This window comes from Cupressus sempervirens, chromosome 2 (assembly GCF_028749045.1).
Source record: "Cupressus sempervirens isolate cs-2001-9-10 chromosome 2, ASM2874904v1, whole genome shotgun sequence".
Taxonomy (NCBI): domain Eukaryota; kingdom Viridiplantae; phylum Streptophyta; class Pinopsida; order Cupressales; family Cupressaceae; genus Cupressus; species Cupressus sempervirens.
This window is the reverse complement of record NC_143119.1, coordinates 557,545,766-557,573,634: the sequence shown is the minus strand read 5'-3', so window position 1 is coordinate 557,573,634 and position 27,869 is coordinate 557,545,766. Positions and strand designations below refer to the sequence as shown.

General features: G+C 32.7%; 1 pseudogene; it reads left to right on the top strand.

Moving 5' to 3' along the window:
• Positions 1-398: 398 nt before the first annotated feature.
• LOC149573869 (polyadenylate-binding protein 2 pseudogene) overlaps positions 399-27,869 on the top strand; it is a 90,833-nt pseudogene continuing 63,362 nt past the window's right edge.

The following is a 27,869-nucleotide window of genomic DNA, read 5'->3' as shown; positions in this document are numbered from 1 at the left end:
TAGAAGAAAATTTAAAGAGAAAATGAAATTGGTTTAGTAGCTTAAAATTTATTTAAAAAAAATTTAAAATAATATATATTTTATTACAATTGAAGGGGTTCAATTTTAAAATAATAATAATTTAAGCTAGAAAATGGATTGGCTAAACGTAATTATCCTATCAAACTAATATTGTAAATATTGTTAATATATATATATATATATATATATATATATATATATATATATATATATATATATATATATATATATATATATATATATATATATATATATATAAACTTATTTGGGAAAACGCTATTTCAAAAAAAAAAAGTTAAAATAAAATAAAATTATTAATATTAAATGGGGTGGGCGGGACCACCAACCCCCACCCCCCATACTTACCTTCAGCGGCCATGTTATGCTGCACGACAGCAATGACTGTTGCCGCAGCAGCAAGTACTGCCTTAAAGGCAATACGCTGCTGCTACTGCAGCAGCAAAGCCGCCACAGCAGCCACCCTTTACAAGGGTCTGCAATCATTAGCCGTAGGCTATGTTTGTTAAAAAAAAAGGGTTTTAATATTATGGCTTTTTTTATATATATTATTTAAGTTAGTTAAAATTAATTTATATTAAAATTATATTATTAATTATTAATTTTAAATATAATGATTTTCAATAATAAATTTTAATATTATATATATAATAATATACTTATTTAATTATATTAAATTTGTTTAAATTTATAATTAATGAATATTAACAAAGTTAGAGATTGTTAGTTAATCTACTTTAATGAGAATTAATTAATAATATAAGATGTTCAGTTAAGAGTCAAATGTATTCAATATTGATAAAAGTAATATCTTTAAGAATCAGCAAATATTAATTTAATAATTTAAATAAATTATTCTTTGATTGTTTTTAGGAAATTGACTAAAATCAATAAGGCTAAAATTCAAATTAAGAACGAGATAATTTGTATGGGTGATCTTTGAGACTTATTTACTTAAAATTTATACTTTGAAACACAAATTAAAACTGAAACTCTACTGGTAACTCTATTGTGTATTTTCAAATCAAATGCAAAACTATGAAATTGTACTGTTTTCTATGTATTGTCTTTACTTGTGGATTTTGGAGTTGACCTAGTTTGACCAGTCTAGGATGTACACCAGAGGCTTTGTCAGATTTCTTGTATACTATTTATGGGACTAGATGTTGTGATGTGTTTTGTGATTCATATTGGAGATTATATTTATGAGATTTATCCTGTGGAGAAATGATGTGTACTTGGATGGGAGAACCATCTTGTTATCAGGTTGCTTGTTAAGGAACCGAGTTTGATCTTTATGGGTGTTGTGGTATGGGACACAACTATGTTTTTATGTGCTTAGGAGAGGTTGTCTAGGTACGTAACTTGGGAGTGGCTTGCATAGGGGTCCGGGACCCAAAGTGGTCAGTACCAGGGTAACCTAATGCAAGTTATGTAATAAGTGATAATCTAGTAAGTAAAATTTATGGGGGGAAAACACACTAAAAAGATAAGTTAGAGATTTTTGATCTACCCATGCCTTGAGTGCTTGTATAGACTAAGGGTGGGAATGAGATGAGTGCCTCGTCTTTTTGAGAGGGCTTTCTAGTTTCCATATGTGTGATGTTGAGGGTCCGAGGTTCAGAGAAACCAGTCCAGGGTAACTCAACGCTTGAGGGTCCGGGGTCTATTAAGAGATCAGTCCAGGGTAACTCAAGCAACCATGTGATGACACTCCCTAGTATGTAGCCTGAGTCTCCTCTGTAGATCTTTATGGATTTTGTGTGTACCTCTGGTGGTGTACTTATTGTTGGTGGTGTATCCATTGTCGGATGTGTTTATTATAGTTACTTACTTTCATTGAGGATGATTGGTGATTCATGGATGTTGTACTTTTGACATGTGGTTATTGACTTGAGGAGGATTATCTTTCGTTGACTTTATCTTATGATCTTGGTATTTGGTTTATACTTGGTTCGTGTATGATGTTTGGTTATGTGGTGTCAGTATTGGATTGAGTGTTCTTGCTTTTGGATTATTTTATCTTCTTGAGTAGCATGTGTTACCTTTGAGGTAGTTTTGGCTATTAGGGGTACCTTGCCTAGGAATTTTTTATGTTTGATTAGCCGTATGTGGATCGTTCATTATCTTCCCTGCACGGTGGGAGTGGAAGCCTGACTAGGTAACCACGCGGTCGGGAGGTAGTGTCTTCTTACCATTTGGGTTCCCCTTCACATTGCCAGCTGTTGGATGTTCGTTGCAGAAGATGTACCTTTATCATTCTTATTTCTTATCTTAGAGACTTCTTTTCAGATGATGTATATATGTTATCATGTATTCTGATTTATTGTATCTATTTTCACATACCCTGCGACATGTGCAGTGGATGTTATTTAGTGGATGTACTTTCATTGTATTGTTTATACTTATGCTTTGCTTATGCGATTATGTATCTGTTATTTCTTTATGATCATGAGACATTGTACTCAGAACTTAAACTAATTAATTTAAAATCATTAAATGTGACTCAATGTAAAGGAACTCTTGAGGAATTGAAACTATATCTGTAATTGATTATGTGTATTTGATATGTATGTTCTTATTGCTTCCGCATTAATGTTATCTTGATGTTGTTTAAACTTCAAAAAAAAAAAAGTTCAGTAAATATTGTAACATGTTAGGTTTATTTCTCTTGGGTTCCCGAGCGGGGCGTTACAGCAACATTCTGAGCCTAGAAGCAAAATATCTATCAAATCTAGAAAAGTTGGCATCAGTTGCCTCCCATGTCATATCTACACTCCATAATTGAGTAGCGAGCTTTTCTCCATCTCTTTCTAACTCCAATCTCATCTACTTAGATAAAAATGTAACTCCTTTGCATAAACACATATACATTAGCATGGAATACCAGTAAAAGGACTTATTAACCTTAGCCTTTGCAATCCCCATTAAACCATTATGAATCTCTTCTGTTAAATAGATAGAAAAATAAAAAATTAAACACATTCCATATTGAAAAGGTTGAGCAATAATAAAAACAATAGAGCTTGGAATGTGATTTTTTTCATCCATACGAAGATCTTACAAAGATAAAAGTACAAGGCTTGTGCTCTAGGGTTAAAGAATTTTTTCAATAAGGGCTTGGGGGTATTTTGTGTAACTAAGGGAAATGATCTAATTCTAACAAAATGTTCCTGCAATGGTCCCCCCTTAGATACAATATTTGTGCATCATACCTAGCTTGGAGGTCTTCTATATCTATTTTTCCATGAACAACATGATTAGGGTTTAGCTTAAAAACCTCTTTGATTAATTCTAGTGAAACCCTAAAGAGATTATCACCCACATGGTTCTTCACAATTTTGGTGATTGGATCATACTTTTTTTTATCATTTTTGCTAGTAGATCATCATCAAAAAATACTCCTCAAACAATCAATTTTCCTATATCAAATTCTCAGACATTATTTACTAGAGTATCTAAATTTCTTTCTACAAACTACTTCTGAAAAAGCTCTAACCCTTCGACAAACACTTCTACATCCCTTAACCAATTTTCTTTGTCATAGAAACCCTCATCGACCAATAACCTAGGGCTTTTTGGAATCAACTCTCTTCCCCTAGATAATTCATTCATTGATTGCGACATTTGTTCTAGAAAATCATCATGAACTACCCTCTTTAGATAATCAACTTTTCCCAAAAAATCCTTTTGTGGAGGCATTTTGAAATTTACCCTACTGTAATTATGATTTCTCAAACTTCCAGAAGTTCAGATGACTTTCCCACTTTCTCTTGCTTTTTCCTCTTTGCAAATCACTCTGCGATGTGTTGAAACCCTTGAAACCTCTTTCCCTTAGCTTTATAAATCATTGTGCTATGAAAATTTTGTAGTGTTTTTACTCAATAATGGAGAATTAGGGATTTTATTGCAACATTAAGTTCACACATAGTAGCATTGATAAAATTTAATCCTTCAATAGTCAGATTTTGTGTCACGCCATGAAGTTTAAAATTCCACCATCGATCATCAAGAATTAGATGGCTTGGTTTGAAACTAGAATAATTGCATTAACCTTTTTTGGAAATTACCATACATCAATAGGGCACATTCCTTCATTTCATATTATTCGAGCACTTTCATGAAGCGGTGAAGTGCAGATCATCGATCTTCAAAAGATCGACGATCATGAGAATCCTTACAACTTCATAATTTTGGCTTTAAATTTATTGGCCCACTGGTACAATCATTTTCCAACTCAATAAACCCATAGACTATTCCACCAATCATCATGTACCATATCAATATTCTTTTCCACCCTTGCGTGACTAGGCAACCCTCTAAGTAACCGACCCTACTTTTCCACATGGCAAGTAGGCACTTCCCTGCATTAGTTAAAGTTCAGTCATTTCCATATTGTAAGGACGCATCTTCTATTAATTTTTCAAAGATTGACAGTGTCATACATCTTACCCTTTTTATAATCCAGTTAGTAAGGTCAATTAATGAATTGCATTTCTCTTTTTCAACATTATCTGAGATTCACCAACTACTCTAACATCCTTTTAAATTGAGAGGTGTGACATTACTGAGTACACATGGCAAGCAGACACTTCCCCACATTAGTCAAAATTTTCACATCTTTATATAGTGGTAATATGCCTGCCATAGATCTTTCAAAGATCGATGGTACAATGTCATGGTACAAAAATGTAACTCCTTCATTCAACTCAACCAATGAGATAGCTCATAATTCCAATGTTCTTTGGCAACTCTTGACAACTTTGAAAAGCTCTGACATCTTCTAGCTTTGTGGTACATTAAACAACTTAGCATTAGGAAGTGCTACATGGAAAATAGGTGTTTGCTCACATTTGTTAAAGGTTGAGAAAATTCTCAATTCAAGCTTGCACTCATCGTTGATCTTCCAAAGATCAATGGTTGACAAAAGTAAACCATAGTGGTTAAAATAGTTTGTAAAGTATTAGGGAATTAACAAAAGGGTGTAACTAGAGTTAGGATAAGGTTTACAACAAAGGATTTTTAAAATTCATAAAAGTAAATTTAAAATAAATACGCAAAAATGTAAGGATAAAACCTTAGCATAACAAGCTTCTTGTACCAAATTTAAAAAACACTACTTTCTAAGATTTTAAAAACTATGGCACATAACAAAGGTTTTATGAAATTTCAATAATTTCATCTAGGGTTTTAACTCATCTCAAAAAATTTTGACAAAGGACTATTGTTTTTTTAGTATGAGTGTAACAAAATTATACAAGGTGAAAGACCAGGCCAACAAGACACATGGAACATTATGATGGTGGTAGTTTGAGATTTGGAAACAATGAACTTTGTTGCATAAAGGGAAAAGGTTGTATCTCACTAACCAATGAACTTATATGTGATAATGCTTACTGGATTGAAGGACTAAATCATAATCTACTAAGTATAGCATAGTTGAAAATCATTAGATTCAAGGTGAAATTCATGAATGGGAAGGCCAAACTACTAGATCTATTCTACCTAGATCTCAGTGAAAGTTCATGTTTTATTGCTCAAGTAGAAGAAAGTTGGTTATGGCATAAAAGGTTATGTCATGTGAACTTTGATAATTTGGTCAAATAAGCAAAAACAAAAGAGTGAGAGGTATACCTAGTCTGAGGAAACCTGATATGGGTCTATGCAAAAATTATCAAATTGGAAAGATGGAAAATATTAGTTTCAAAAGCAAGAACTATCATTTAGAAGAAGTCTTGGAGTTGGTTCATACAGACCTATGTGGACCTATTGGGATAGAGAGTTATAGTGGAGATAAGTACTTTATTCTTTTTGTTGATGATTATTCTAGAATGATGATTGTAATGTATCTAAAAGAAAAATATGAAGCTTTCCAAAAACTTAAGTGTTGTATAGTAGGAGTAGAGAAAGAAACTAGAAAAAGCTGAAATGTTTGAGATCAGATAGAGGTGTTGAAATCATTTCCAATGATTTAAATGAAGTTTTCATTGAAAAAGGAATTAAGAGAAAAGTAACAACCCCTACTACACCTTAGCAAAATGGTATAGCTGAAAGAAGGAACAAATCCATCATGGATTGTGCAAGAACCTTAATGCTAGAAAAGAGTGTTGAAATCAAATACTAGAAGAAAGCAATCAGTACTACAGTGCATAGCTTGAATAGAGTATAGTTGAAGAAAGACTCAAATAAATCTGCTTATGAAATATGGTATGGCTACAAATCCAATGTAAGTTACTTGAAAGTATTTGGTAGCAAATGTTATATCTTGAAGGTATCTAGGAAAGGTAAATTTGATGTCAAAGGTGATGAAGGCATATTCCTAGGATACTCCTACAGATGTAAACCATACAAGTCTTTGAATCTAGTTGCTTATAAGTCATTGAAAGTACACATGTGAGAATTGATGTATTTGCAAAAAAGAGTGAAGAGGAAAGCAACAAAGAACCTGAGGATTATAGAAGGTTTGTTCATTATGAACTTGATACATTGCCAAATATATTTGGAAGTCACGAGGCCTCACCTTCTGAGTCTCCAAAATCTCCAAAAGCTACAAGTTGCAACCAGTGCAACCCAAGTCACAGTCTAAAGGACCCAAGTTGTAGTTAGAAGCTATTGAGCTAGTGCTAGAGCAAACTGAGTCTAATGGACCCGAGTCACAGATAGTGGGACCTAAGCTTGATATAGAAGATAATGAAGAGGTTAGTAAAATTAATTCTAAATACAAAGTACCTATGTTAGAAAGATATGTCAAAAGGCACCATGCACCTAATCAGATCATTAGAGACAAGTCAGATGGAATAATGAGAAGAAACAAATTGAAAGGTACATGATTGCTTGCTGAATTTGAACCTAGAAATGTTAAAGATGCTTTGGATAATGAAAGTTGGATTGAAGCTATGAATGAAGAAATAGAATAGATAGAGAAGAATAAGATGTGGACTATTGTTCCAAGGCCAAGGATAAAAATGTAATTGGCACAAAATGGGTTTTCAGAAATAAGCCAAATGAAGATGGAAAAGTTTCAAGAAACAAAGAAAAGTTAGTATGTAAAGGTTATTCTCAAGAAGGTATTGATTATGGTGAAATTTTTGCTCTTTTTGCAAGATTAGAAGGTGTTAGAACTTTACTAGCATATACAGGACATAGAAGATTTAAAGTATATCAAATGGATGTAAAATCTGCATTTTTGAATGGAATTTTTGATGAGGATATATCCAATGGATGTAAAATCTGCATTCTTGAATGGAATTGTTGATGAGGAAGTCTACATAGAATAACCTGAAGGTTTTGTAGATTCTACCAAAAGAGATATGGTCTAAAAATTACACAAATCATTGCATAGTCTCAAGAAAGCTCCTAAAACTTGATATGAAAGACTTCACAACTACTTGATAAAGATTGGTTTTCAAAGAACAAATGATAACAATAGTTTGTACATCAAAGAAGGACTAGATAAGAAGATTGTGTTGGCTGAAATATTTGTGGATAAAACTTTATTTATAGAAAATGATGACTTATGCAAGGCATTTTTAGAAGAGATGAGTAAAGAATTTGAGATGTCTATGTTTGGAGAGATAAAATTCTTTGTTGGATTACAGATCTAACAGAAGAATGATGGTATCTACATTACTCAATCCAAATATATCAAGGAAATACTAAAGAAGTTTAGAATGGAAGATTCAAGATAAATTGGATCACCGATGTCTAATAGACATAAGCTTTCCAAAAATGATGATTCCAAAGAGAAAGATCAGACCGCATACAAATCAATGATTGGAAAATTGCAATATGTAGTGCACACAAGGCCTGATATTGCATTAGTAGTTGGTATGGTGGCAAGATTCTTAGCAAATCCCAAAGAAATTCACATGATGACAATCAAGAGAATCATGAGGTATTTGAAAGGTATTGAAGAATATGGTTTATGATACAAAAGGGAGGCAATTTGGATTTGAAAGAATTCACAGATGTTGACTGGGAAGGAAGTGTTGATGATAGAAAGAGCACACGTGATGGACCATTCTTTCTTGGTAAAAGACTAGTATCTTTGACAAGCAAGAAGCATAATTTTATTTCTCAGTCCACAATAGAGGCATAATATGTGGTAGTAGCAGTCAATTGTTCAAATGTTGGTTGGTTCAAGCAACTGTTGGCAAATATGAAGATAGAGATCAAGGATCTAGTGGTTATCTTCTCTGATAACACTAGTGCAATTAATATATCCAAGAATCCTGTGATGCATACCAAAACCAAACATATTGCTATAAAATATCATTTTTTGAGAGAACTGGTTCAAGACAATGAGGTAAGATTGGAATATGTGAATACTAAAGAACAAATTGCAAATATATTCACTAAGCCATGACCTAAGGATGCATTTTTGTATCTAAGAGGTAAGTTAGGGGTCATTCCCCTATCTAAAGCTCACCAAAAGTAGTTTAGTGATGCATCGACTAGAGCATGTTGAAGATCAACTAATTGATATCGTATTCACAAGACACATTGCAAATGAATTCGTACATGATGTACATTAATATTCACTAGATATTGTCTTTGGCATGAGATGTCAAAGAGGGAGAATTTTGCTATTATATCTCACAAAAATTTTATCACTTCAAGAGATGAAAAAGAGGGAGATATCAAAGAAGGAGAACTTGGTATAATATCAAAGAAGAAAAGTTTGCTATCAGAACAAGATGTTAAAGACATAGTTTTGCTAACAGAGGGAGAAACTGAAAGCAAAGGGAGTTCACACTGATAGAGGGAGTTCTCATGGATGAGAATCATAATGAAACTAAGGATACGTTCCTTAATTTATTCTTTCTCTAAAATTTCATTGTATTATGACATGTTGAGTTGCCATCAATGCCAAAGAGGGGTATTGTTGAAAATAATTGATTAAATGTGTATTGTCTTTGATGTTACAAAAATTGTCATATCATTGCTAGTCAGTGTATGTCAATCACACTTGAGCATTGAAGATAGTTTCCTATGTCTAGTGAGCGTTCTAGAGTTTACCAAGTTTAGAAAATAGTGTCTATTGAGTTCACTCAGGCAACAAAGGAAAGTTTATAGAATTTGAGTGTTAACCAAACTCACTTGATTAATGAACGAAAATTGGATGGAACTAGTGTTAACTGAGCTCACTTGATTACCAAAGAAACTTTGTGAATATGGAGTGTTAACCAAGTTCACTTGGTTAACACATAAAAATCATTGTTGTATTAGTATCTACTGAGTAGGGTTGGCTAATGAAAGATTTTCTTGTTTTGGCATATTAGGCTCAATTAAATTATTTGTTGGTTCTAGCCGACTAGGAAGATGAATATTGATTATTCTAAGTTGTATTCAAGCCAACTTGACAATGTGTAAGATATAAATATAAGGTCAATTTGAGGATTGAATTTGTGGAACATAATAGAAGATTTGATGATGCTTAGAGGAAACAAATTGAAAGGATAAGCGATGCCAGAATTCAACTAGATCCAAATACCACTTCTAGGATCACTTGTTGGAGATCTTATAATTAGCAGATTCCATGTGGTCAATTGCATGATGTCCCCAACATTTGAAACCCTAATTCCATGTATATGATATGGTTAGTTAATTCAATGCATTAACTAGTTCTTAAGCTACTAGCCCTAGGCGAAGATGCATGCAGAAGCAATATCCTTGTTGAGCTACAAATATACATTCAATTAGGAAGGATCAGGTATACAAGCTAGAATTGAGATTTGTAATCAACAATTTAGTTGCATCAGAAATCAAGTCATCTCATTGTTACTTTCTAACCATTGTAGTAGTGATCTAAATTTCTTAACCGAGTTAGCTTAACAACTATTTGTAAATCCTCTAACAAGGTGGAATTTCTATATGAAGTGTCTAAAGACCTCTAACAAGGCCACTCCTAAGAGGGTCATTAAATCCTCTAACAAGGTCACACCTAACAATATGTTTTGTAACCTTTAATAGGGCTCACTTTAGAAGAGCAAAAATTAGTAATTAGTTGCAATTGGTGGTTTTTCCCAAATTGGGTTTCCACATTAAATCTTGGTGTCAATTGTGTTCATGCTATTTAGTTTATATGTATACAATAAAGTAAAGTAAAATTAATCATAGATAATATCCTAAAGATTTTCATGTTAAGTAGTTACCAAGTTATTTTAGTGTTTACCAAGTTACAACATTTGCTAGTGTAAACTGAGTTCATGTATGTTTGCCGAGTTATAGCTAAATATAGTTTAATTAGATTTTTGATTTGTATTGACATCTAAGGGATCTAGGATTTATTTTAGTGGTAACTAATTCACTTCTCCCCTCTTAGTTACTCCTCTTATATTTCTAACAACATCATGCAAACATGTGTAAGGGTAAATGTGGACCATTATAAGTTCTTGTAGTTGGATAAAACCATTCTCGTTAAATGTATAAAGACTTTTATCATAATTTTTTCCTAATTTACTTGTTTTGGAGATTGTGTAAATGTATTTTGAGAAGTTAATTACCATTTAAATTTTATTCTAGGATTATGTTTTTGTTGTTATCTGTACCTTCTCAACACATCTGGTAAGTTGGGATTTCAACACAATTGGTAAGTTAGGATTTCAACACAATTGGCAATGAATTATAATGGTCTACTAATAGCTCTAATAACATCTCTATTTTTTTTGTGAGAATAGAAAAAGTTTATAAGATGAGCCACATGGAGTCTTCTCTAATATATTTTTGTATTTTTGCATGTTATACAAGAATCTTTGGCAATAATATTTCTAAGATTTTATTGATTAAGAGTTGTATGAAAACCAAATGTTTGGGACAAAGATTTGTTCCATGGAGCACCCATCTCAATAAATACCAACTATAGAAACATAATTGATTTTCAAGTTCTCAATTATATTTTTTATAAAGTAAATTTTCTCTTTTTCTAAAAGTACTTTTTCTATTGTTATTAGTGTTATGTATCAAAGTTGTTGTAACAAGATATTAATAAATGATAAATGAAAAAGTGGAAATGCAATATGTTATTGATGTAAAAATTTATGAAATAAACCTCCCAAACTCTGAAATGCCACTGGCATACAACATAATCTCATGTTGAAGGATTTTTAATAGTTTAATTAGTAGCACAAATGATGAATGACACATAAATGATCTTGATGATTATTGTAGAAAAGAGTCTTCTTCACCACTTTAGAATCTCCTTTATTAGCCTTCATGTCACTATAATGTTGGTTAGGCTGAGATAACTTGGAAGAAACACTTTTCAATGAAAAGTGGAGAGTGTTGCATGGAAAGAAAGTGGAGAGTGTCTTTCTACATGTTTTATTACGTTTTTAATGTTTATTAAGTTTAGTTATAGGATGAAGACCTTTTTTCCTCATATTTCTTTTGTAGCCCTCTTCTTATTGATCTCTTCTCTGCTTCATTCCTTGTACTTAACTAAAGCTCACAATCTTAGAGTTGAAGTCATAAGTCTTCATTTAAATTCTAGTATTGATGTCGAAGTAGAATTTGCAAACATCAAAGATATAGTTAGTAATTTTAAAAAAGGACTTTCAATCTTTTATGTTAAGGAAAAAAGTTATTCCCAATCTCATATTGGCCATGGTGAGATTTATGTAAGCACAAGGAGAACATTGGAGCATGGTCATGTCAAAGATCGTACTCCAATGATTGTGAGCCACTTACCAACCATAGACGACCTTCATCATTTTCCATTTTTACATGTCAACTAAAAGAAAAGAAAATACAAACAAACTCTCCATGATTTGCTTCACATTTCAAGATAGGTAGTGCTTCGTAACTTTGGTTCTAACCAAAATAGGTGTATGGATGAGTGCTCCATAAATTTTTGCTTTACTAAGAATAAAGACATGCCAATATAAAAATAAATTGATGACTCTACCTTATACTTTCATAACTAATACTAATATTAAGACCAAACTTGCCAAATTTTTTCAAAGGGTCATTGATCCACTATAGAGCAATGCTCAAATTTTTTAGGAGTGTTGTGTTCAAAATTTTGGAAATATTTTTTTTATAAATAACTTAGAATGTTTAGTAATGATGTAACAACCAATAAAAAAAAAAAATAGTCTTAGCAAAGTCTTCCAAAAGATCTTACCATCTCAAGTGGAAACTCATCTGCATTCTAACACTAAACAATATGATTTTAGATGCACTTAAAGAATAAACCTTGAATCTAGAATTGAATGCAACTTATTTATGTAAGTAACAAACATTACAAAAGCGATAATATTATTTTAGCAAAGATAGGAACACTATAGAGGAACATGAATGATTTCCAACAAATATAATAGAACATGCTATAGATTATAAAAATTATAACTCATTTATTCACCTTGTCTATTTATAAACATTATCATGAGATTTTATTAGATTAATGGCTATCCAAGGAAGATCGACATACTTAAAATTGTACACAAAACCAACAGATGAAAATAAACAATCCATTTCATTTCCTTTCTGTAATTTAGAATGAAAAATATGGGCAATTGTGTGGGTTACTATGCCATGATTCTAATATTGGAAGGAAAGTGGAGCTTCCGATCTCACCAAAATACAAACTCTTTTCAACCCTTCATTTGATATGTACTTTTGAAAATAAATATATTAAAGAATTTGTATTTTCCATGCTATGAAATTATCATTATAGCTCAAAATATCAACAATGGCCTCTATACATAACTCAACTATGGGGGTTGCCAAAATGATTAGGGAGCTACATGGGTAATTATTTCTCTAGATTTCTTGTTCCTAATATTGGTGTACATTATGTAAGAATTGGTTATCAGACACACTAATGTCACTTACAATTGATAAGAATTGACACATAACTCTATAATCTAGGTAACAAAGTCTTCTGTATGACATGTAGCAAGCTCATGTGTAGCCAAAATAATAAAAATGGTAATAAAATGACCAAAATCTCTATAGGTGTCTGCACCTTCAATATTGCCTTGTAGTGTTCACCGAAGCTTTTGACAATCTAAATATTTGTGCCTTATCTTCCATTGGTATGTGCAATGTTGTTGAAGAGGGAATTTGTGAAAACAATGATAAATGTGTTTTAATCATTGTTTTGTCTGTAAGGTCCCTACTTGTATGTAATTATCAATACGAATGCTTTATTAAAACTGCTATAAGAGATTGAAATGGATAAGATGTAATGTTTTATGTTTTGAATGCCCTAATGAAATTGTGATCAGTTAATTCTTCCCTATTTAAAATGCTTAGTGACTTGAGAACTACTACATTATCTCAACTGTGTAAATATTAAAATTCTACTAATGACAATTCAAGGCATTTTCACCTAGTGATAAGGATGTTGATTTTGGTTCCTCAATGATTAAGTTTTATGCTTTCAGATAGTTCAGTATTCCTAAATTAGTGATATTATGATGTTAGGTAGATACATGCCTAACAATGATTATTCTAGTATGTTAATCTGAATTCATGAATAAGTTACATTATATTGATTTTGTGTCTACTGATGATTAAATGTGAGAAGAAATGAATTAAACAGTGAACTATGTGAAAGATTCATGTTTTGATTTATGTAACTATACAGATAAGTTTTGAATACATGTATGTGATTTTCTTGAACTACTGATGTGTGCAATTAGTCTGCAGGATACTTAACCAGGAAATCAAATGGAAAGACAAGACTAAACCCCTTGCTATTTGTGCTAAATTGCATTGTCATTCTTTGAAAGTTGTTATTTAGTATTAAAATTCTCCTAGCTCTTGGTTGGGTTATATTAAGTCTTTAAGGCCTAAAAACATTATAATTAAGTACCTTGTTGGGACTAAAAATTGCATGGTCAATTTTGAGAACCATTAAAAAAATCAAGCCCTTAAATGCTTTTAAATGAGATTGTACTTGGTTGCCAGTCTGAGGCCTAAGAGGTGTTTAATATTTCTAACACCTTTTATTTAGTGCGTTTATGTGTTCTATGAAGTTAAACTGACATTTTGAACCATTCTGTGAAGTCCCATTTTGAGCTACTGTCAAAATTTGCAATTCTACCCAAGTGTCAAATAGCGATCAAAGGCCCAGTTTGCATCTGAATATCTTTTACCCAGGAATGTGTCATGACTAGCCACTTTGGGGATGTTTAGTTTCCATAATAAAGAACTTATGTTTTAATTTTCAAGTCATTTTGAATTCGTTTGACTAGGTTTTTCACCCCCCAAAGTTGGTCATTTACTGTTTTGTGCATTTGACTAGTTGTTCACAATTCTGGGAAGCCCTGTTCGACCAATCATATCTTTGACCCAGTTGACCCAAATGAAAAAATTATTTTTGTATTGTGTTCCAGGGGTCAGATACTTCATATGTTCAAATTTTGAGGTCATGACGAATCCATTTGATCAATTTTCTAACATGATTAAAAACCCAGTTTGCATTATTTTGTTACGGCTAAGGTATCTTGATTGATACGTACCCCTGTTCGGCACATTATAACTTTGATCCTGTGATTGGTGAGCCTAAATGGATTATATCATTGTGCTGTCTCCTAAAAATCCTTCAAGTATGCCAATTCTCAAGTCACGACAAATCAATTTGCATACTTTCATATGTCCGTACATTTGCCAAAAATTACTTTTTGACACATTTGCCAGTTAAAATTTCCAAGTACCTATTTTCAGAAATTCTCCAAATGTGCCCTGTGATTTTTCATGAGCCCAAACCTTAGAATTAGTTTCTCTTCATGGACAAGAACCTATATCCTAGTTTTTAGAACCCCAAGTGGTCAACAACCCAATTTTATAATGCCGAACCCGAGCCTAGTTTATGTTTTTAACATTGTTTGCCTGCAGGATAATTGAGGTATGAATGTTCAAAAATTAAAATCTGTTGATCTAGAATTCGTCATGGGCTGAAAATTTGCAGTATGGTAGAGCGTGTATGATTGAACACTCATGCCAATTTTCATAGCCTGATTACTTGATTGGATCAAGTTTTAATTACAACCGGCATGCCTCTAGACATAAATTCACAATTTGTAGAATTGATTAAAAGTGAGTTTTAAATGAGAACATTGATCAAATTTGAATCCCATCAATGGCGGACATTCAATAGACCACTTTGAGAGTTTAATGGTTCAGAAACAATTTTTTTTTTAGTCGGACCCACTTTGGGGCCCAACTATTTTTGCTAGGATTGACAAATTTCGGGGTGAATGGGTAATGTTATTATTAAAAGAGATGACAATGTCATTGCTAAAACATTAGCTTCTTATTCTTCTTTGGAGAATAACGAGCATGTAATCATTAATTTTTGTGTGAATTAAGGAATAGAATCATGTTATTCTTTCTTTATATGTGGAGGAAAAGAATTATATATTTTTTGTGCCAAAAGAAATTTTCAAAGTCAATGAAGAAGGCTCCATTTTCTCCTTACGGAAACAAAGAAGCTAGAGGCATGAGAAATTGGAAAAGTGGTTGAAGAGAATGGAGAGGGCAGTATTTGGGCGGGTGAATGTTAGCTATGAGACTATGCTCTAGGAAAATCCTTGCTTCACTTGTAGTCTCAAGTTCAGTCACAGAATCAGAATCACTCCATTAATGAAAACTCCCTCTTTAGGCTTAGTGGAAAGCATGGCTGCTTTTTTCTTGGTTGGTAGGATCATCCCTTCTTCTCTATTTCAGCTTGGTGCTCCTCATAAAACTCTTTATTTTTTGGAGAAGAAAACAGAGATAAAACTATATTGCAGATATGAAAGAATGGGTGTATTGTTATATTGTTGTAGCAGCAGTAGAGGAGTTGTGTAAGAAGACCAAGTAAGGAAGAATATATAAAAAGTGAGTAGATGTGTGTAGGTGTCAAATGCTGAGAGTTAGTGTATGAAATAAAAGGTTGCAACATTGCTTCTACTCCTCCCATTAATGTAATTGTGGCTGCAAATACTTCTCTGCACACCCTAATCATTATTTTGCTTCACTGTAATTTCAAAAAAGAAAGTAAATTTAGTTTGAAGCGAGGGGTCTAATCTCTCAGACTAAAACCAGAAAGAAAATCCTTCAAAAGGGGGAGCAGGCGACATCTCTACCAAAGTAGATGCCATGTTTAAAAGGGAATAGAGATAGCATGTCAAAAATGCAGTCAAAAAGGGAAAACAGTGAAAGCCATTTATCCCACATCACCTGTGTGAGGGTAGCTTTTGGTATTTAAATACTAATGCACTCAATAAGTTCAATGTCAGTAAGACAGTGGCTTTTGAAGCCAAGTGCATGTGTAGGTGGGTCCAGTCGGCTAGTTGGTGATAAATAATAAATTTTGAACAAAGACGTAGTCCAAGGGTCGATGATGTTAGCAGAATGAAGGCGATCGAAAAAGTTAAAAATCTGGTGCCGCGCTACTTTGCTAGCCGAAAAACTTCCAAAATTTGGTGAGAGCCAAAAATGGTCATGGGTTTCACTTGCAATGAATCACAAGGTGCCACATGGCACGAACTTCAAGACAGACTGTGATGTGGCGATCAAATTTTAGAAGTGCTCCAGATCATGCCACATGGTAGATCTGAGGGCTCTCGTTAACTCACTATAAGAAAGATGAGTGAAAGATAACATAGCGAGTTAGCAAGAAGATGACACATGTCACTGACACAATGACCGAATGGACGAATCTCGTGTTGACACATGTCACAGGTTGGTCAGCAGGTTTGACCCAGATAGAATTGGTGGAAATTTGGGAAAATTTTAAATTTTAATATTTTTAATTCTCCCTCATGTAGGTCTGAACGTGCATTTTTTTTAAAGACTGAAAATTTCATATAGTTTAAACTTTATAAAAGTTTAAATTTTTGCAAAATATGGTTTAAATCACATAGCAGAGGCCTACTTTTCAAATGACCATATTTGGGGCAATTTTTAACCGAATTGGGCACTCAAATATACCGTTGGAACCGGGAAAACATGAACTTTCCAAATCTAGAGTTTGTTTTCACACAGGTGCTTCTTGGTTCAAGTTATAGGACAATTTGTGAAATTAGAGGCATTGGCAACAGAACAGGTTGAGTTCTTCAATGATGATTAAGATTGGTTAGAGGACGGTTTTAAAGGTCTGTTGCAATTTGAAAGTGAATAAAATCAACTTGAGGTTGTTTTCTTGTCTTCTCAAGGCATTTTCAACTGATTTGTTACTTTTACCTTGAATTCACTTTTACATCAGGATCAGTTACATGCTTTTCATCATCAGATTTCTGAGATATTTCTACCTGGTAGAGGCCAAATGAAGAGGATCTGATATACAATTATAGAGAGAAGTTAGAAAGAAGCTTTTGTTCTTCTAGGGAAGGATTTCCAAAGTGACAAGCGCCAATTGAAAATTGAATCCAGGAATTGCCTTCCATATTTATTCTTTCTTCTCCTCTGAAAAAAGGTTGTTGGTTGGTTTTCTAATTTCCAGTTCTTGGAGCTCTACTCAGGCTGTGAAAGCCACACACCCAAAATATCTTGTATGAACAACATATGGATTTCATAGATAGTTTTGGTACAGTAGTGTGATATTGTATCTTGTTTTATGCATTCCTAATGTAATTATTTCAAAGAGATAAATACAATGTGCAGAAGGTTTTGAATTTCAATATAATTCTATCTCCTTTCTTGTTGAATTTGTAATTTTATATGTTCAAGAACAAAGATCTTGAACCTATTTGCAATTGTCCGGTTGTATGTTTGAAGTTTTCTTGCCTTTGACTCAAGGAGTCATATAATTGCTTGTGGTTTCAGACAAGGTTGCAGATTCATTAAGAAGGATGTGTGAAAATATGGGGTTATATTGGATATTGTTGTCTAATTCATAAGGTGAACAGACTAAACATGAATGTCTCAACATATGGCATATGTTGATTGATGTTCAAGGATGCATAATTATGGAGTATAGGATTTCCCTAATGGATAAGGCACTGGTCATTTGTAGGATCATTAAGTTTTTGCTGCATATTGGACATGCTGTCTTTTCTCAATATAAATCAATCATTTTCCCTTCATGTTGAAGTGGACATAAAAGTTTAAACCCTCACTTAGTTTATGAATAATATAGGTTTGCACCTAGCTATTCCAGAATCTATGTTGTTTCATAAGCCATTAGGAGATATTAAGGGTTTCAATCTACTTATTAGATTCAAGGATATGTTTTGAATTGGTACGATATCAATTGAATCTTAGGTCTACCCGCCTAGGTTTTGTAGAGCCTGAAGAAGAAGAATGGTCATGCCTTATAGTTGGCCTAGTGTCTGAATGGATGTGTTGATAATGGGAGTTAGCTACCCCTAGATGCATCAGTTTCTCATTGGGATAATTGGAAACCGGTAATGTTTTCAAACACCAACATACCCTAGGGGTAAGGGTAGGGGTTGGGAGTACTTTCCACCCCCTTAGTCTCTTTGGTTGACTTTTAGGGTCACTCAAAAACCCTATTTTTGGTTGATTGCAAAAATTGATTGTCTCTTTTCTTGAGTGGGTGACTCAAACTTCATCTTGAGGTTACTTGAAGTCTAGTTGAGTTAAGGATCTTACTTAGAGGAAATTTGGAGTAGTTTTGGGGTTGTTACCCAATCTTTAGTTTTAGAGAAAGTTGAAAGATTGAAGGAAGGAAAGGAAAAGTTCTTCTCAACTTACCATTTTACCATAAATTTTTGTGAAGTTAGGAGTTCTTCACTCTATTGAATTTGTTCTTCATGTTGTTTATGCTTGAATCATGCATAAGGCATTGTGTTGTTCTTTGTTTTTATTGCTTATGTGTTGGGATTGATTTGCAGGGATTTTAACTTGTTCTTTATGTTATTCTTATGTTTGTCTTGATGTTTTATTTTGAGGGGATTTCATGGGGATTGTTTTGGCCTTACTCACCCTTGGATAGGGAACAAGTGGCCATGTACAGGGGAAGGGCCTTAGTTGGACCTCAATGGTGTAGAGTCTCCTCTCATGGTGAGAGGAGGAAAGAGGGTAGGGTGTATGGGCCCCTACTTGTCATCACATACCTTGTTTGATATTGTGAATTTTTGATATGGAAAAGAATGAAAATCCTTGTGGTAATAGCCTCGAAAGGGCCTTGGAGAAGAATGAAAGTTCTTGAAGTTTTAGCCTCAAAAGGGATATGTTATGGTATGGTGATTGATGTCTCCCATTGGGAAAATCCACCTCCCCCCTAGTCAAGTTCTATACTTGGACCTATTGTGTAAAATTGGATTGGGGTGTATGCTTGAATTGTTCTTGATGTTGTGATGTTTTACCTTGGGTCAACTCTCATCTTCTCCTTGTTTTCCTTGAGGTATTGAAGGTATTGGAAGAATTCACTTGTGAAGGACCTAGAAGAGATTCCTTTTAAATTGTAACATGATGCAAAATGTATTTAAATTTTGATGTATTGGCAAGGACATCAGGTTTTCTTATTGGTTCTTTCTCGATGGAGCCTTGAACCAGGATGAATAATAGAGAAAGCAAAAAAAAGAGATTGTGAAAACATCCTTGCATTGCTCTTATGTGATTTCAAATTTTGTATAGGTATGGATCAATGGATAATGTCTTCAAATTATGAACTCTCAAGTTTTCAATGATGTTAAGGAAAAGGAATTTTGTTACGTGGAAGATTTCAATTTAATGTTATATGAATCAGGAGAAAGTATATAATCCTAAATTGAGAATAACAGTATTATCACCTTCATCGATGAACTAAGTAGATGGTAAAAATGAAATTGAAAAAAAAGGATATATTTACATACACTTCATTGTTACCATCTCCTAAAAAACAAAAAAAAACACGTCTCTTAAATAATTATGCAAGTTAAAAAAAAGGAGAAGAGGAAGTTGACACATAAAATATAATGGCTTGAAAAAGCATACATTCCCAGGAGCAAAAATGCTCACTGGATTTTGTATGGGAAAGAATTTAGTCATCTCCCCTTTGCAACAGAGAATCTGGAGATTCCTTTATTATTCCTTGCTTGGTTTTATTATCATTACATATTTAAATGAATTTAAAATTATACCATTATCTACTTAACTTCATTTTATGACTCCTACCTTTTCTTCCTACCAAATAAACTTTAAGCACGTTAATTCTCCTGCAAGTGCATGGGTGCCAGAGGTGATTAGGAGGGAAAGAAGTTTTTAATAATATAAAGGGAGTGATTGTTTTAAATGCAGAATTCTGCCACAAAATCTTGGGATCATGTGCCTAGTCTAGCATGTCTTGGTATTGAGTTTTGGGCTCAACTTTGATTAAGGACAAGATTTTTTTTTAAAAACAAAACCCTTTTTACTCCACCATGGTAAAACGAGACAAAGCATATACTTCTTTTCAAAAACAAAATCCAAACATTCATTGCTTCTATAGGTCAATTCAGCCCCCACCTTTTTAGGCAGGTGACGTGGGAGGAAGAAGGAGTTAGGTGAGTAGTTGAGGCATTTCGCTTGGGGAAAGTTTGGGGTGTAAAAGTTAATAATGAAAACTTGTTTTCTTTTCTTCCAACCCCTCCACTTTCTACACAATCTCTACTATCCCTACTGCATGTGTAGTCTTGACAGACATGGTACAAACCTTGGGAAGCATGGCAGAGTTCTTGGGGTGCACCCACTATAGTGTTAGGCCTCTTGTCAAGAGTGTAGGGGTAGGTTTTAGGCTAGTTGTTAAGTTAGTATGTTATTTAGTGGTTAGTTAGTATTTAGTTTGAGTTAGTATTTCTTTAGAGTGTTTAAAATAATGTTAGTATAATATGTTATTAGTATAAATAGTATATCAATTTGTTAGCTTTGTATGTCTCATTATTATTGAAAGTTGTTAGCATTAGTCTTATAAAGTAATGTTTATAGTAATGATGGGTAACTTGTTTATTAGCATTTCATTTATTTAACACTTTTTATATGTGTAAGTTAGTTAGTTGTAAAATTATGGATTAAGTATTAGTAGTAATTAGAGTGAGATGTTGTGTTAAATTGATAATGCTTAGTATTTTCTTTTGATTGAATTGTGTATTAATATGCTTAAAGTGTTAGTTTAGGACTTTGGTAATGGTAAAGTTGTTATTTTATAATTCAATTTAGTTTAAATTATTTATAAGAAAAATGCATTTCAATATTAATTAGCTTAAATTGTGATATTGCTATCAAGATTTAACTGCGTGAGTTTCGAATCAAACTCATTGACTCATAGCTTAAATCATTAGTAACTCAATTTATATGTTCATTGTGAAACGTTGGTGATTTAGTTTCTCCCTTTTGTTGACCATTATATTTGATATGTTTTGTTAAAATTTTAGTATATTTTAATATTAGTATTTTGTAGGGTTGCAAATTGTTATGGAAGTTAGCAAGGTTAAAATTCTATATACTTATTTAGTTTTTACTTAACTTTCAGATTTGTGATTATTATTTTTGGAAATGTTTTATTTAGGATAGAACGCGAGTTTAAATGTAATTAGTTAGAATAGGGTTTAAAATTAAGTTTAGTTATGGTACATGTCATTATAGTAATTAGTTCTTTCATTCTTATGCGGTGAAATAATTGAACTTGTGCTCTTTTGAATCGTTATTTGAATTATTCCAATATATTGTTCATTAATATTTATTTTCTTATTAATATTTAAAGGGCAAATGTAATATGTTTTAAATTGGTTGTAAATTATTTTATAAGTGAGTTGCAAATTTGCATACGAACCATTTTAACGATTTAGGTTAATATTTAGACCTTTAAAGTAATTGTTTTAATTTCACAATTGATTCTTGTACATTTGATTATATCAAACTTGTGGTGTAACTAATTTCTTTATAAAAAATAGAAATAAATTTGGTGTGTCTTTGCCCTAATTTTTGGCATGACATTGTCACTGATGTCAAACCTGCTTTTTGGTAGTAAGACAATTGCTTATATGATTTAAGTACTATTTCCTATTTGATTAATGAAGAGGATTTGATCAAAAGATGTAACAATAGCACCTAGAAAAAAGGTTGAGTTATAATATAAAAGGGAGTACATAAATCAGCTAAGACTATGATATCATAGTGCATTGATAATCTACTTAAGGTTACAAAGGTTGACTACACTAAGCAAGTTCAGAAGAACAAGTTAAACAAGGTTTGTCTACCAAGCTTGACCGAATGGATAGTAGGTGCCGAGAAAAGTTAGTGCAAGCCGAGTAGAAAATCAGTTGGAGCCAAGTAAAAGCCTATTTTAGTGTATCCCAAGCAAAATAGTGGATGCCAAGTAAATTTTAGTTGATGCTAAGCACCAGTAAACTTTACTTCATGCTGAGTGATTTTACAGAGGATGTCGAGAAATGCAATATGTGCCAAGCAACAAAAGAAAGTTAATGTTGAGTGCTAACATTATTAGGAAGATTATGAATTTGATGGATCTAAGCTGACAAGTTTGTTTTCTTGGATTGTGTGAACCAAGTGAAAGATAAGATTGATGAGCTAGTGGCACAAAATTCATGGTAAATTATTTTGAGGAAAATTCAAAGAGGATTAAAGGAGAAGTTTCTAAAAGTGATATGGAATGAGGGTTAGATTCATTGAGTCCTACCTAATTTTTCTTAATCCTAAATTGGATGATGGAGAATGAACAACAAAAGATCTTAATTCTCTATTTATATGGATGGCTAGTCAAAAGCAAGGGTTGTTATGTCTAAGAACCTAAGGAAGACAAGGAGTCAAGGGTATTGCTTCATTCAGTGACCTAATTAAGAGTTTGCATTGGCATGCTAAGAAAGAAGGCTAAAGGGTATGGATGCTTAAAGGGAAAACAAGCTATTAGAGTTGAAATGTGTGAAATCTAAGAAAAATGGAGGACTAAAACATAGATTTGTAACTTACAAATGGAGTTGTAAGTTGTTATCAAATCAAGCCTTACTGTTACTCTGTAATAATTGTATCAGTCTAGGGTAAATCCTTTAGATTAAGGTTGACCTAAGAGTCATTTGTAAATCCTTTAATTGGGTGACATTCCAAGTGAATGGTCTAAAGTCCTTTAACAAGGCTCACTCCTACAAGGTGATTGAAATTCTTTAACAGGGTCACATTTAAAAGTGTGTATTGTAACCTTTAATAGGGTTGACCTTGCACAGGGCATCACTCCAGAAGAAGGAAAAAGAGTAGCATGTTACTGGTGGTTTTTTCCAAATTGAGTTTCCTTGTAAATCATTGTGTCAAATGTTGTTGAATCTATTATGTTTCATGTTTATATTTTTGCGAATTGATTTGACAGTAATGTACAAGTTTTAAGTGATTACATAATCTTATGGATGCATGCATGATGATAAATGTTTTATGGGTTCACTAAGCTATGAAAATTTTATTTATACATTTGGACCTTGGATAACTGATTTTCCCCCACTCTTAGTTATTCTAAAGAACTCCAAAAATTGGTATCAGAGCCATCTGCTTAAGAGGACTAGTTTGAAGGTACTAGAAGCACAAAGATCAAGATGTCAAAAAGAGATGTACCCAAGCTTAATAGAGATAACTTTCCTACATGGAAAAGTTAATGAAAATACATATTGGAGCACTTGGAGATCATGCATAATATACCATTACTATTGAGCATGTTGATCCTATTAGAGCCCTAACTACTGAGGATATGAAAAAAAAAAGAACACAACCAGACAATGTTAGAGATTGCCTCCACCATAAGATATGTAGAATTTGATGATATTAAAAGTCTTGACAGTGCAAAGAAATGTGGGATGCTTTACACACCATCTATGGAGGAGAGAAGAATGTTCTAAGAGCCAAAGCTGAAAGTCTTAGAGGTAAGTTTGATGATATGAGAATGTAAGAAGGTGAAAATATTGCTCAATATTACTCAAGGATAAAATATGTTGTTAATGAAATAAGAGGAGCTACTGGTACAATAGATGATGTTAGTGTAATAAGCAAAGTTTTGAGAACACTACTACCTATATATACTATTAGAGTTTCTGCAATACAAAAACATAGATGTATACTAGGGAATACTCCATCTCTTGAAGGTTTGGTAGGTAGGCTCACTAGTTTTCAGCCATCTAACTTTGATAATTACAAACCTAAAAATATTGAATCTAATTTTAAAGCTAAGTTGTCAGTCAAGGAACCTGATGAGAAGAAGAAGAAGAAAAAGACAAATTATGTGGCCAATGATATTCATACAAATGAGGAAGATGTAGAACAACTTGAAGCACTATTGACAAGGTGATTTCACAAAGGTAAAGGCAAGTTTAAAGGTAAACTATCTATCATTTGTTTCAATTGCAATGAGGTTGGTCATATTGCTACTAGATGTACAAAGAAGAAGAACTACAGAGGTGGTGACAAGTACAAAAGTAGAATAGATGAAGACAACAAAGATTACAAAGACAAAGGCAAAAAGTCTTGCTACATTGCTGAAGAGGAAACAAAAGATGAATCTGATGAACATGATGATGAAGTGATGTATGTTGCAATGAAGGATGAATTTGATGAAGATGAGGCAACTACACTTGTGTCTTATGTAAACAAAAATGACAGATGAATCATTGATAGTGGGTGTTCACATTACATGACTGGAGATAAAAGTAAGTTCATTACCTTGAATTGTTATGATGAAAATAGTGTAAGATTTGGTAATGATGCACCATGATTGATAAAAGTAAAAAGTTTTATCAAACTCACAGAAAAGATTTTATGTAAAAATGTTTACTATGTTGAAGGACTTAACTATAATCAGTCAAGTGTGTCACAATTAAATAATTTAGAATGTAAGGTTGAGTTTGAAAACAAGATTGCTAAGATATATGATACTGATGGAAAACTTATTGGAAAGGGTGATTAGACTAGGAGTAATCTATTCTACCTTGATGTAGAGGACTCTACTTGTCTAATTGTAAAATTTGATGATGTGTGGCTATGGCACAAAAGGTTATGTCATGTCAACTTTGATAACTTGGTTAGTATCAGTAAGATGAGAAAAGTTAGAGGTTTTCCTAAGTTGAAGAAGCCTAATAATATAATGTGCAAATAATGTCAGTTAGGCAAAATGAAAAAGTCAAGTTTTAAGAGTAAAACTCATATCTCTAAAGGATTACTAGAGATAGTTCATACTGACTTGTGTGGACCAATTGAAGTGAAAAGCTACAAAGGAGATAAGTACATTATACTGCTTATTGATGATTATTCTAGAATGATGAAGTTATGTTTCTAAATAAAAAATTTGATGCTCTCCAAATGTTTAAGTGGTAGTTAGCAAGAGTTGAGAAGGAAATAGGCAAAAGTCTAAAATGTTTGAGATCTGACAGAGGAGTAGAGTTTACATCAAATGAGTTTGAGATGTTCTATAATGATATAGGTATCAAAAGATAGACATATGCTCCTAGAACCCCTCAACAAAATGGAATTAATGAAAGGAGGAATAGGTTTGTAATGGACTGTGCTAGGACATTCATGATGGAGAAAAATGTTGCTTTGAAATACTAGAGAGAAGTTGTAAGTACAATTGTCTATACCCTACACCATGTACAAGTCAACAAAGGTACTCATTTAACACATATGAAAGAACTAGAAGAATACAAATCATTTGCATATTTTTAGGAAGGTATGCATACTAAAGAAGATGTTTCAAATCAAGCTACAAACCAAAAAAAATTTCAGTGACTGTCGAGTCACATACTATGAATGCCGAGTTGTATTTAAGAACTGAGCTACATTTAGATGTCAAGTTACAGAATGAAGTTGAGACACATTCTAATTTTGAGATTAATGTACATGAGAGAGATGCTAAAATACTTGACAAAGATGTACATAGTGACTTTGAAGTAGGTAGATGAAATGAAGAAACCAGAGCTGAACCAAGGTTGTTCAAATATGTTAAGAGACATAATCCTACTGCACAAATTGTTGGAAAAAAAGATGCTAGACCAATGACAAGGAATAAGTTGAGAAATGATACATGTCTATTGAGCATGAAAGAACCCAAAATAGTAAAATATGAATTAGAAGATGTAGACTGGAGTAAAGCCATGGAAGAAGAGATTGAACTAATTGAGAAATATAAAACATGGACTCTAGTTCTTAGACCAGAAGACAAAAATGTGATTGGCACCAAGTGTGTATACAAAAACAAGCTAGATGAAAATGGTGAAGTCACAAGGAACACTTGGCAAGATTGGTCTACAAAGGATATGCACAAGAAGAAGAAATTCACTATGGAGAAACATTTGCTCTTGTTGCTATATTAGAAGAAGTAAGAACTCTGTTTGCTTATTCTATATACAAAGGTTTCAAAGTTTATCAAATGAATTTTAAATCTACATTTCTGAATGACATATTATAGGAAGAAGTTTATATAGAACAACTAGAAGGATTTGTTGATGTTAACAATAAGAATATGGTTGTAGATTACACAAAGCTTTATATGGTTTGAAACAAGTGCCAAGAGCATGGTATGAGAGACATTATAATTATCTTGTGAAGAATGGATTTGAAAGGACTGATGATAACAACAATCTATACATGAAGACAAAGAAAGGAAAAGGTATTTTGTTATCTAAAATTTTTGTTGATGATATCATATTTGGAGATCAAGAAGCTTTATGTAAGGCTTTTGCAAATGAAATGGAGCAAGAATTTGAGATGTCTATGTTTGGAGAGAACAAGTTCTTTGTGGGTTTGCAAGTACATCAGATGAAATATGGTATATATATCACTCAGTCAAAGTGTGTCAAGGAGATATTGAATTTTTTTGGATTGGAGAATTCCAAATCAATAAGTACACCTATGGTGATAGGACATAAATTGTCAAAGAATGATGATTTAGCTAAGGTGAATCAAACATTATATAGGTCTATGATTGGAAAATTACAATATGTAGTACATATTAGACTTGATATTGCATTATCTATGGGGATAGTTGTAATATTCTCTACTATTCCTAGGGAGAATCATTTGATGGCTATAAAGAGAATAATGAGATATCTGAAAGGAATAGAGGAATATGGTCTATACTACAAGAAAAATGAGAAATTTGAATTAAGAGCCTACACTGATGCTAATTCTAGGCTGGAAACTTTGATGATAGAAAAAACCACCAATGGAGGAGCATATTTCTTAGGCAAGAGGCTAGTTACATGGATTAGCAAGAAACAAAACTACACTTAACAATCTACTACTGAAGCTAAATATGTTGTTGTTGCTATAAGTTGCACAAATATTGTATGGATCAAACAACTACTCAAAGGTATAAAGGAAGAAATCACTAAACCAATGATACTTTATTGTGATAATACAAGTGCTATAAATATACCAAAGAATCTTGTGATGCACACAAAGGCTAAGCACATTGCAATCAAGTATCATTACTTAAGAGAATTAGTTCAAGATAAAGAGGCGAAGATGGAATATGTTATCACAAAAGAGAAAATTGATAATATCTTCAGAAAAGCATTACCTAAGGATGCTCATGAGTATCTAAGAGGTAAAGTAGGGGTGATGCCTCTATCAAAGGTTATCTAAGAAATAAAAGGAGTGCCTTGCATCAAACAAGTTGATTGACACATGTTACACATTGATGTAGTGGATCTTACTTTAGGAGCTACCTAAAGTAATCAAAGAGCTAAAACTAGAAATCATCATAAGCAAGGTGACTAAAGAGAAACTGAAGAAGTTCATATTTGCATATTAAGATGACAAGTCTTTGGCATTGTTGTCAAAGAGGGAGAAATACAAGATTAAACTAATCTTGAAGGGAGAAATACAAGAGATTATACAAGAGATTGAACAAAGAGGGAGAAATCCTAAAAAATGGTATGAGGGAGAAATGTTGACTGTTGAGAAAGAAAGTGTATTTGCTAATA